This window comes from Echinops telfairi, unplaced genomic scaffold (genome assembly GCF_000313985.2).
Source record: "Echinops telfairi isolate 266 unplaced genomic scaffold, ASM31398v2 ScPeMD7_2;HRSCAF=8, whole genome shotgun sequence".
NCBI lineage: Eukaryota > Metazoa > Chordata > Mammalia > Afrosoricida > Tenrecidae > Echinops > Echinops telfairi.
In genome coordinates this window covers 76,235,632-76,246,319 of record NW_022103898.1, presented here as the reverse complement: position 1 = coordinate 76,246,319, position 10,688 = coordinate 76,235,632, and the positions used below count along the sequence as shown (strand labels likewise).

At 48.5% G+C, this 10,688-nt stretch overlaps 1 pseudogene; it reads right to left on the bottom strand.

Annotated features, from left to right (window-relative positions):
* Positions 1–2,594: 2,594 nt before the first annotated feature.
* On the bottom strand, positions 2,595–9,551 carry LOC101657185 (annotated as a pseudogene).
* Between the last annotated feature and the right edge of the window lie 1,137 nt (positions 9,552–10,688).

Below are 10,688 nucleotides of genomic sequence, written 5' to 3'. Positions count from 1 at the left end.
CCCCCGCCTCCGAGCATTATAAAACACAGGATAAAGACATCAGGTCACAAAATGGAGAGTGAGAATGAGAATCGTGGTCTACTCAGGTTGACACAGTTTGGAGCATACAATTTAATCCATAACAGTGATCATCATCTATTAAAAAGCTTGGCATCATTTTTTAATTACTTTCTGGGTATACCCTCTCTCTCCCATCTCCTGGTAAGACTGTCAATTCCCAGAGGGCAGAGGCTCATATTACTCTGTCCACACTACTCTACAACTAGAAGACAACAAGCATTCTTGCAAGAAATGACAAGGGCTACTATTTATGGAGGGTCTACTATTTCCCTGGTGCTGGACTAAATGTTCCACATACACGCTCTTATAAAAGGACTAAGCTTCTGGTGATGGTGCCAGCTAAGCATTAGACTGCTAACCTCAAATCAGCAGTTCAAATCCACCAACCACTCCACAGGAGAAAGAAGAGGCTATCTGCTATTTGCTCATGAAGATTTACAACCTCAGAAGCCCTAGACAAGGTTTCTAGGAGTCAGAATTGATTTGATAGCAATGGGTCTGGTTTTGATGAACTTTATTTAGTGGGGCAAATGATTAAGCACTGGACTACTAGCTGAAAGATTGGCAATTCAAACCGAACCAAATGCAAAGTCCAAAATCTCACTGCCATCAAGTCCATGCCAACTCTTAGTGACCCTACAGGACAGGGTAGAATTGCCCCTGTGGGGTTCCAAGACTGTACCTCAGGATGGGAGTAGAAAGTCTCATCTTTCTCCCAAGGAGCGGCAGGTGGTTTCAAACTGCTGGCCTTGCCCTTAGCAGCCCAACACATAACCACTATACCACCAGGGCTCCTCCAAAGGCACCTCAAGGTAAGACTTAAGGAGTTGCTTTCCAAAGGTCCAAACCTGGAAAGCCCTCTTACATGCCGCTCACTCTGCAGACATGAAGTCACCAAGAGTCTGAAGGGTCGCCTCAGTGGCAGCCAATGACAGCAAGAAGCAACCAACTGACTGACGGACTGATTTCCAAAGTTCAGTACAGTCCACAAACGAGATGAGCGGGTGCTGTGTTCAGGAGGACAGGGCAGCAGAGGACTGAGAAATAGAAGGAAGAGGTCCTGGAAGAAGTGTGGGCAGCTGGTGTGGGCCCCTGGCCAGCTCTGTCTCCCAGGTCTTCATCTTTCTCCGTTACCATCTACCTTGATACTAGCTCACTAACTGGATTAGAGGAAGCATCTTGGAAACTCCCCTACCTGCCTGCCTGCTCCTGACCGACTGGACTATTCATCACGTGATCAGTACCTGCGCCCTCCCTGCAGGCTTAGCAGAGAGGGCATCTCTGTCCCTGCCTCTGCCCTGTAGCGGTGTCCCTCCACTTGTGCTCAGGGCACCTACCTTCTGCTTGCCAGGGGCTTGCTTGTGTTCTATTCAGCATCCCCTCCGTCCCTTATCTTTAACCTCTCACTCTCTAGTTTTTAAAACATTTTTATTGCCATGTGATTCACAAATAGTCCAATCCAACAGTTGAACCAAATTCAGAAGAGTTGTATTTTAGTCTAATTTTTTATTGTAATATATATATATAAAACAAAGCAGTTTTCAGTTCAACCATGTTACCTGTACAGTCAGTGACATTGACTCTGTCCATCATGTTGTGCAACCTCCATCCCTGTTTTTCCAGATGATTCCACCACCCTTAACACAAACAGTGTCCCTAACCTATGCCCCACTCTACTCTCCTCCTTAGTGGCTACTAATACGCCTGGGTTCCTGTATATTTGCCTATTTCACACAATAGGACCATGAAATACTTGTCCTTCCGGGACTGACTTATTTCATTCGGCATCATGTTTTCCAGGTCCATCCACATTGTAGCGGGCATCAGGACATCGCTTCTCTCTTTTCTTTAAAGAACAATATGCAAATTATTATTGCATATTCCCTCCAGTAAAGCACAAGCTGAGAAGACTTAAATATCACCATTTGGACGTCCCCACCCCCAGCCAGTCCTGGGGCTTTGGGGCTCTTTCAAGGGGAGTCCCGCTGGGACATGGGGTACAGTGAATGGTGTGACCCTGTGCTGGGCATGCCTACACAGTAGGGGATGCTGGGCCCCCTCGAGGGTTTCCCGTATGGGCTCCAATAAATTTCTTCCCTTTTGCTAAAAAAAAAAAAAATAAATCACCATTTGGTTGCTGTCCCCAAGACATATCCAGGGTTCCAGATATCCACATATCCAGGGAACAGATACTGTTCCATAAACAGTATCTTCTGTTTATAATTACCTGTCATTTGCTGTGTCGCCTCGGTTGCAGTAGAAAACGGCGAAGTGTGTAAGGAGCTGAGCGGAGCACTTCCTACTCGAGTCATGAGCCAAGAGCCAAGGTTGAAGGACAGCAATGGTCTGGACGTCGGCCACTGTCCGGCGGCGGCAGTACGGAGACAGTAAGAAGGGGACTGAGCAGTGCGTTCGTGGAGCCGATTCCGGGCACACTTCTGCCAGATTCTGGAGTGAGGAACATTGTGAAAGACGGCCCCTGCTTTTCTTCAAGCCCCTTTAACGAAGCCAAACGCAAACCTTCATGTCAGTGCCTAACAGCCTTTCCTTTTTATTTGTCACTTTCCTCCCGCTGCCTTGTTCCTGAGACCCTTTGCACCCTCGTATCGCCAGTGTCCCCCAGCAGCGTCCCGAGTGCGTTTCTTCTTTTCTCCCTGCTCCCTTAAATGCATTCGGGCAAATCTTTGGGCTTCCATCACACATTCTATCAGCATGGTGACCTCTTTCCTGCGTTGGAGAGACAGGCAGTGGTCTCTGCACCAGAGTTCCACGTCATACTGTGATGCAGCTGATAGACTTTGCAGGACGCCCGGCTCGAGCTGTTCGGTTACTCAATGGATGCAATCCTTGGAAGGAGTGGGAGCGTCAAAATTCACTAGGACGTCCGTCCTGGTAAGGAATGTCTGAGCCTCGGCTTACATCGGTGCCTACAAGAATGGGACGAGCTTCTGCCTTGAATTTGTTAGAGGGGCCTGGACGTTGGTCTGACGCCTCTGCCCACGGAGGGGATGGCAGAGAGCCCAAGATTTCAGAGGAGCAGAGCTGTTCTCCGAGTCTCGTTACAGCCAACTCATTTAGAATATCAGCCAGGTAGGTCTCCTTGGATTTAGAGGGAACAAAAAGATGATCTTGCTGAAATGTCTCCACGTATTCAGAGGAAACTTCACATTTCATGGGATTCTTCAAAGCTGCCCTCTGAACTTCCTGCACCTTCTGGGTCATGGTCGCAGAGGAGAGAAACGTTTTCCGGTCTCCGGGGATCACTTTGAGGATCTTATCACCCTCTGTCTCAAAACCCATTGTCAGTGTACAGTTAGCTTTATCCATGACCAAGTTTCTGAGAGCCCTTAAGTTGAAGCCTTTGTGTTTTCCAAATGGTCAATCAATCAACTGGGAGCTGCTATCACTGCATGTGGTTTTTCGCCGGGCTCAGAGTGGGACATTGAATCGATTCTACCCACAACCATGGCAGTTAGTACTCTAATAGAGGACCCCAGGTTTCAAGCTGCTCTGAGATCTGAAGGACCAACTCCCGAGTGGAGTGAAAACTAGGACCAACATGTGTTGGGCGTCCTCAGATGGGCTTTCAGAATGGGCAAAGCAACCAAAACCCAAACTCAACTGCTACTGAACCGATGCCCACTTCCATACCGGGCTCTAGGACAGGTAGAACAGCCCCTGTGATTCTCTGAGATGGTAACTCTGGACGGGAGTAGCAAGCCTTGGCCTCCTCCCTGGGAGCTGCTGGTGGTTTCAAACCACTGACTTGTGGTTAGCAACCCAATGTGTAACCACTGTGCCACCAGGGCTTCTGAGCAAAGCGAAGGGCCCTGTTTTCCCAATGACATCACAACCTTGTCAAGTCAAAGGAATTGCTTCAATCTGGATCCTTGTGGGCTTTGCCCATCCCAACTGGTCACAAGCTTCCCACAACACATTTCTCACACTCAGATATTTCAATGTTTTCACTTCCTCCTCCTCCACCACCAGCTGGGGTGCTTCAGCCCTAGACTTGTGCTCCTGGGGTGCTAGTGTCTGTCCTTCATGGCAGAATAATACTCAATTGTATGTATGCACAGCATTTGTTCATCTTTTCTCTCATTGTATTAGTCTGGGTACTTTAGAGAAACAAATCCACAGAAACTCATGTATAAGAGAGAGTTTTATATAAAGGGTAAGTGCACATCAAAGAAAACATCCCAACCCAGTGCTGCCCAAGCCCACAAGTCCACCATTAACCCATATGTCCGGCACCAGTCCACAAAGTCCTCCTCCATCTCATGAAACAGACGCAATGATGCCGACTGCAGAAGGAAAGCCGAGTCAGTGAATGTGTAAGCATCTCAGGGCTGGAAGGGGTCTCCACATGGCTGCTCCAGCACCCAGGGCTGCATCGGGGTAGGTCCATGTGGCTTCTCCTCAGGGATGTCTTGCAGGGAGTGAGCCTTGCCAGGTGAAGCAGGGAACTGGCTAAGGCAGCTGCACCCTGGTCCGACCATCACAAAGCAAGAGACCCAAGAACTAGAAAGGCAAGGCTCACTGAGCCATTTATCCCTCTGCCCTTCAATTAACCCCACATGTGTTTATCGGCCAGGTTGGCACAATAAACTACCTCACTCATATATGTGGACTGGTGCCGGACATATGGGTTAATGGTGGACTTGTGGGCTTGGGCAGCACTGGGTTGGGATGTTTTCTTTGATGTGCACTTACCCTTTATGAGTACCTTTTATTTTGTTTGCTGTGCTTAAAAATTATTATTACATTTACAATTTAAAAGCTTAATAAGAAACAGTTATTAAAGCCCTTACAAAGGGATTTTTCTTTTTTTTTTTTAGTACTTTTATTGGGGGCTCTTACATCTCCCATCACAATCCATACACTCATCCATTGAGTCAAGCACACTTATACATACGTTGCCATCATCATTTTCAAAGCATTTTCTTTCTACTTGAGCCCTTGGTATCAGCTCCTCATTTCCCCCCTCCTTCCCCCGCCCTCCCTCCCTCATGAACCCTTGATAAGTTATAGATTATTATGTTCATCTCTTACATCGTCCCCTGTCACCCTTCACTCACTTTTCTGTTGTTCATCCCCCTGGGAGGGTGTTATATGTTGATCCTTGTGATCAGTTCTCCCTTTCACCCCCCACTTTCCCCGTATCCTCCTGGTATCTCTATTCCATGCTAATCTGTTCTGTATCGTTCCAATTTTAGTATATGTGCCACCAAAGCAAGCACCGTCTATTCCGTTGCTGATGGATATTTCTGTTGGTTCTACCTCTCTGCTATTGTGAATAGTGCTGCAACTCACTAATTGCTATAGTTCTTTACTCTCAGCATGGAAACTCGGTAAAAATACCCCTCACCTTTGAAAAATAAAACCAAGCAAACAAATGAACAAAACCCAAACTAGAACCTATGTCTAGTTCATTCGACAGACAATCATTGGGGAGATCAGAGAAGACTTCCTGAAGGAGTAGATGCGTGAACTGAGTCTTGAAGGGAAAATGGGAGTCCTCTAGGCCAGTGGTTCTCAACCTGTGGGTCGAGACCCCTTTGTGGGTCAAACGACTCTTTCACAGGGGTCCCCCGATTCATAACAGTAGCAAAATGACAGTGACGAAGTAGCAACAACAATAATTTTTTGGTTGGGAGGTCACCACAACATGAGGAACTGTATGAAAGGGTGGCGACATTAGGAAGGTTGAGAACCACTGCTCTAGGCAAAGAACAAGGGAACCTGTGGGAGCATGGAATCTTCTGGAAATGGGCGGTAGTTGGCAATGGAGAGCCATTAGAAGATGGAGGAAATGAATCGTCTGAAATGTATTAGAGAGATCACCCTAGCTACAGTGTCAGGGATGCACTGAAGCCGAGACCAGTTTAGAGGGTTAAGAACAACAGAGGAGGAGCCAGTCTGGTGGAGGAGTAAAAAGGAAGCATTTGTAGACTTGACTCTGGTTGGGAAAGGAAGTGAAGGCACAAGGGGCCAGGGACTAAGGAAAGAGTGGCATCAAGGAGCAGGGGTCTCAGAAGACCTGAAGACTGGCTGTCCTGGGAGTCAGGGGAGGACTGCTGGGGAGGCCAGGACACTGTGGTGAAACTTCAGCTCGCCCAGTAGAGTGTGGTATAGGGTGTGGCTGTGGAGTGAGTAACCTTGGAAGCATGAAGATACGTCCTTGGAGTTGAGAAAGGTAAGGAACCAAGTGGCCAGAGGGCTGGCTGGGCTATCAGCATGAACATTGAAGCCGTCTAGGTTTGCAGAAGACTCAAGGTGGACAGGAAATCAATGAGTCTGAGGTCAAAGTCTTAAGGAGGATGTGCGAGTGACCGTGAACATCAAGGGATGACAGCAAAAAATAACATTTAGTTAGGGCTCACTATGTTATTTCAAACCCCACTTAAATATCTAAGTACTATCTATTTTCTCCTGCAATAGCACTGGAGTATAGAACCGTACTGTCCGATCCAGTGGTCACTAGTCACATAGGGCTAACTTGATTTTAAAGTTAAGATTCAGTTATTTGGATGCCTTAGCCCCATTTCAACATGCAGCTGGCAGCTACTTTATTAGCATAGACATGGCATATTTCTATCATCAAAGAAAGCTCTGTTGGATAGCATTGATGATCTTCCTTTTATAGACAAGGAAACTGCTGTAGAAAGGTTACATAACTTGCCCAAGACCACAGAGCCAGTATACGGGAACCCTAGGATTTGAACCCAGTACCAACACTGTTGCTCTTAAGCAACATGCTGTTAGTCTCCGTTCAATGGAAGGTGCAATAATTGACCCTTATGGGAAGAGGCGTTTCTACGGCTAGGGGGCAAGCAGGGAGCTCTGGCGGCATGGTGGCTTACACACATTGGGCTGCCAGCCACAGCAAGACTAGCACCTCAGACTCACAGCTGCTCCTCAGGAGAAAGACAAGGCTCTCTGCTTCCTTAAAGATTACAGTCTCTCAAAAAATTATATCATTGTGAATGAGGGAAAGTGCAGACTGGGGACCCAAAGCCTATCTGTAAGCAACTGGACATTGCCTTTCAGAAGGGTCGCAGGGAGGAGATGAGCCAGTCAGGGTGCAGTGTAGCAACGATGAAACATACAACTTTCCTCTAGTTCCTAAAAGCTTCCTCCCCGCCCACTATCATGATCCCAATTCTACCTTACAAATCTGGCTAGACCAGAGGATGTACACTGGTACAGATAGGAACTGGAAACACAGGGAATCCAGGGCGGATGATCTCTTCAGGACTAGCAGTGAGAGTGGCGATACTGGGAGGGTAGAGGGAAGATGGGGTAGAAAGGAGGAACTGATTACAAGGATCTACATATAACCTCCTCCCTGGGGGACGGGCAGCGGAGAAGTGGGTGAAGGGAGACATTGGACAGTGCAAGACATGACAAACTAATAATAATTTATAAATTATCAAGGGTTCGTGAGGGAGGGGGCAGCGGGGAGGGAGGGGGTAAATGAGGAGCTGATACCAAGGTCTCAAGTAGAAAGCAAATGTTTTGAGAATGATGAGGGCAACAAATGTACAAATGGGCTTGATGCAATGGATGGATGGATGGATTATGATCAGAGTTGTACAAGCCCCCAATAAGATGATTAAAAAAAAAAAAAAAGATTGCCGTCTCAGAAACTCAAAGAGGCACTTATTTCTGCTCTGGTCGCTGTAGGTTGGCATTGGCTTCCCTGGCACTGCGTGTGATTTTTTATGTATTGCAACAAGCACCAACGGTGCCTAATCAGCAGCCAATCCTTCCTCCCTTGCTGGCAAAGATGGGATGTCACCCGGTGTTCCTCTCCCAATGTATTCAGGGGATGACTCTTCATTGGGTTACCCACTCACAAGATTTCCATTCTCTGGCCAATCAGTGAGCCAATGCTGGTCAACAGGCCCTGACATTGCTCCTGGGGAAAGTTTTGTTCTTCTTCTGTGCCATGTCCACAGGTGGTCTTGGACTGGCTGCAACCGTGTTGTAACTACCCAGTAACCACTGAGGACAGAATAGCACTGTGAAGAGCTTTTGGAAAACTCTTTTAAAAAAAAAAAGAAAGAAACAATAATTGATTTTTCTAATCCGTTGACCAAGCTGCGGAATCTTAAAGCCTCAACAAGTCTTGCATCTTAATATTTCCCTGGAGCAAGACCTTCCGTTTGATTATTCCTGGTACATAGCGGTTGGTTCTCCAGTGGTTCCTATTGTCCAGACAGTTTGGCACGGTGGCTTTTGCCCTCCAGGCATTCGATCAAACGAACTCTCTTCCCAGTGCAACATCACATCCCCAGTCAGTCCCACCAGGCTTCTCTATCCGGGTGGGCCAAGAGCCCTGCCCTGGCTGCTAGAGCTGCGATCTGCTGAATACAACAGAATCCTGAAATCTCATGGATAGTCTTTGCCTCGTTTTAAAATATTTCTGTAAGCAAGGCTCCGAACAGGTGGTCTCTTCAGGTTTTACTTCTTTTGCTGTGAAGTCTTTAACACAGTCCAAAAAGCAGGTTTCTGTACGTTTATTGTAGGTTCCAAGAATTCCTTAAGTTGTTTTATCTGATTGGACTCTGGAACTTGTGCTGGAGCCACCTTTCCAGGAACATGAGTTTCCTTTCTGTTCTAGAACAACAGTTGCCCAACCTTCTCTGGAATGACTCCAGCAAGCCTGGGTTCTTACCTGGAAGAGGATGAGCTGGCCTGGTTTCTGTCTAGAGAGGATTCCAGTCCTCCTCCTGCCTAGTTCAGGCGAGTCTCTTCAGCACAGGTTCCTGCATCAGATACCAATGCGAGTCTGGGGGGCGCTGTGCTGCCCGTTGAGCTTGTGGGTGCAGGAGGGCCAGGCGCAAACGCTTGATGAATCAGTCACTCAGCACTAGTCGTGCTCTTCACTCCTCACATTGCTTCGATTGGCTGTGCTGAACTGAGGGCCTGGATGAGAACAGAATGCAGCTAAATCCTCCATGCTCATCATTACAGGGCTGCAAAGCCGACTCCGGTGGGGGAAGACCCTCATGGTTCTGAGATATACATGATCTTAATACACAGCGCAGTCCCTTCAATAGCTCCCCACAAAGGAGCTACCAGAAAAGATGTCACATACCTGAGTCTGGCTACTCCCTGTGCCTGAAGGGTATCTGTAGATAAGACCAAGCAGGTGCTGCTGCCTGTCCCACCCTAACACGCAGCAAACTCACCTCGGACATCTTTTTCTCCTATAGATCATAGAGTGCTCCCCTGAGGAGGGCTCAGGGGTGTCAGAGGTCAACCAGCACGAAATCAAGTCAACAACTTGCTTCATTGCCTGTTTATAATGTTACCTGCTTATGACATTATCCATTGACTATGTAACATGTTGTCTGTGTGACGTGTGTGCCTTTTGAAAGAGGATATATACCCATTGGACAATCCATTCACTCACTCGGTCCTGACAGAGGAACAAGGGGCCCCTGTGCCCCGCTTTCCGCCCGGCTGTCTTTATCATTTTCCATGACCGCAAAGTCACTCCTGAGGACCCATTCGACTGTGGGGGACCCCTACCCCCACCGTTGGCTCTTCTGTGCTTGCTGCCAAAAGCAACCCTATCTGAGACCCTGGTGGAGCACGCAGTGAGCGGACTGCCACGTGGTCTCGTGTACACTTGGGCAGAAGTACACTTGGGAAGAAGAAGCAATCTCTCACTCACGGACGAGGGTTGTCCGGGAAATGCCAGAAGTCAGGCAAGCCAGGGAAGACGGGTAGTCTGAGCCGAGGGTGGCCCAGGGCCTTGGGTAAGAGGGAGGTGGGGCACAGTGCAGAGGCAGTCAGGAAGAGAAAGCGCTGGGCGGAGTGCAGAAGGGAGGATGCCTATCGAGTCCTGCCGAGGATGACAGGCGGTGAGCAATGGCACGGTCAGGTGAACTCAAGGAGGCTTTAGACCTGCACCTCACAGAAGACCAAACGTCAGCCCTCGTGGGTGAGTGAGGCCAACCATCTCGGATGGAGCCAGCTGTGGACAGGATTGACCCTCTGCAAGGGAAGTGCAGGCCTCAAGAAGCTCGGGTGGCGAAGTGGTGAAAGCCCAGAGCTAGTTACCAAAAGGTTGAGTGTTTGAACAAAGGTGTGGTAGACTGCTTCTGTAAAGATGTACAGCCTTGGAAACCCTAGAGCGTAGTTCTCCCCTGTGGTCAGAATTGGAACCAATTCCATGACAGTGGGTTTGGGTTTTAACTAGTTCTCTAATTACTGTCTTGCCTCTCCCCTCCCCCTCACCCCAACTTGCGCAGTCAGGCTTCCTGGGCAAGTTACTCATGCCCGCCACTCTCTTCCCTTCCTCTCTTCCTCAGTGCACAGTCAGCGGCCTGCTGCCCTACTAGTCCAATGGAATTGCTCTGACCCAAGTCAGAATGCCCTCCTTGGTGCCCAGGAAGATGGCCCATCCCTGTGCTTACCCTGCTGGAGCTCTTAGCAGTATTCAACACGGTCAGCCACTGTTGAGAAAGCTCTCTCCTGCCTTGCGCTCACAGCCCCCCTCCTGATCTTCCTCCTAGTCTCCGGGGCGTGTGTGCCACCTCGGTCTCCCAGCTGCATAGGCAGCTCTTCCTGTGGAATCTCATGCCCACTTGAAGCTGCCGCGTCCCAGAGATAAG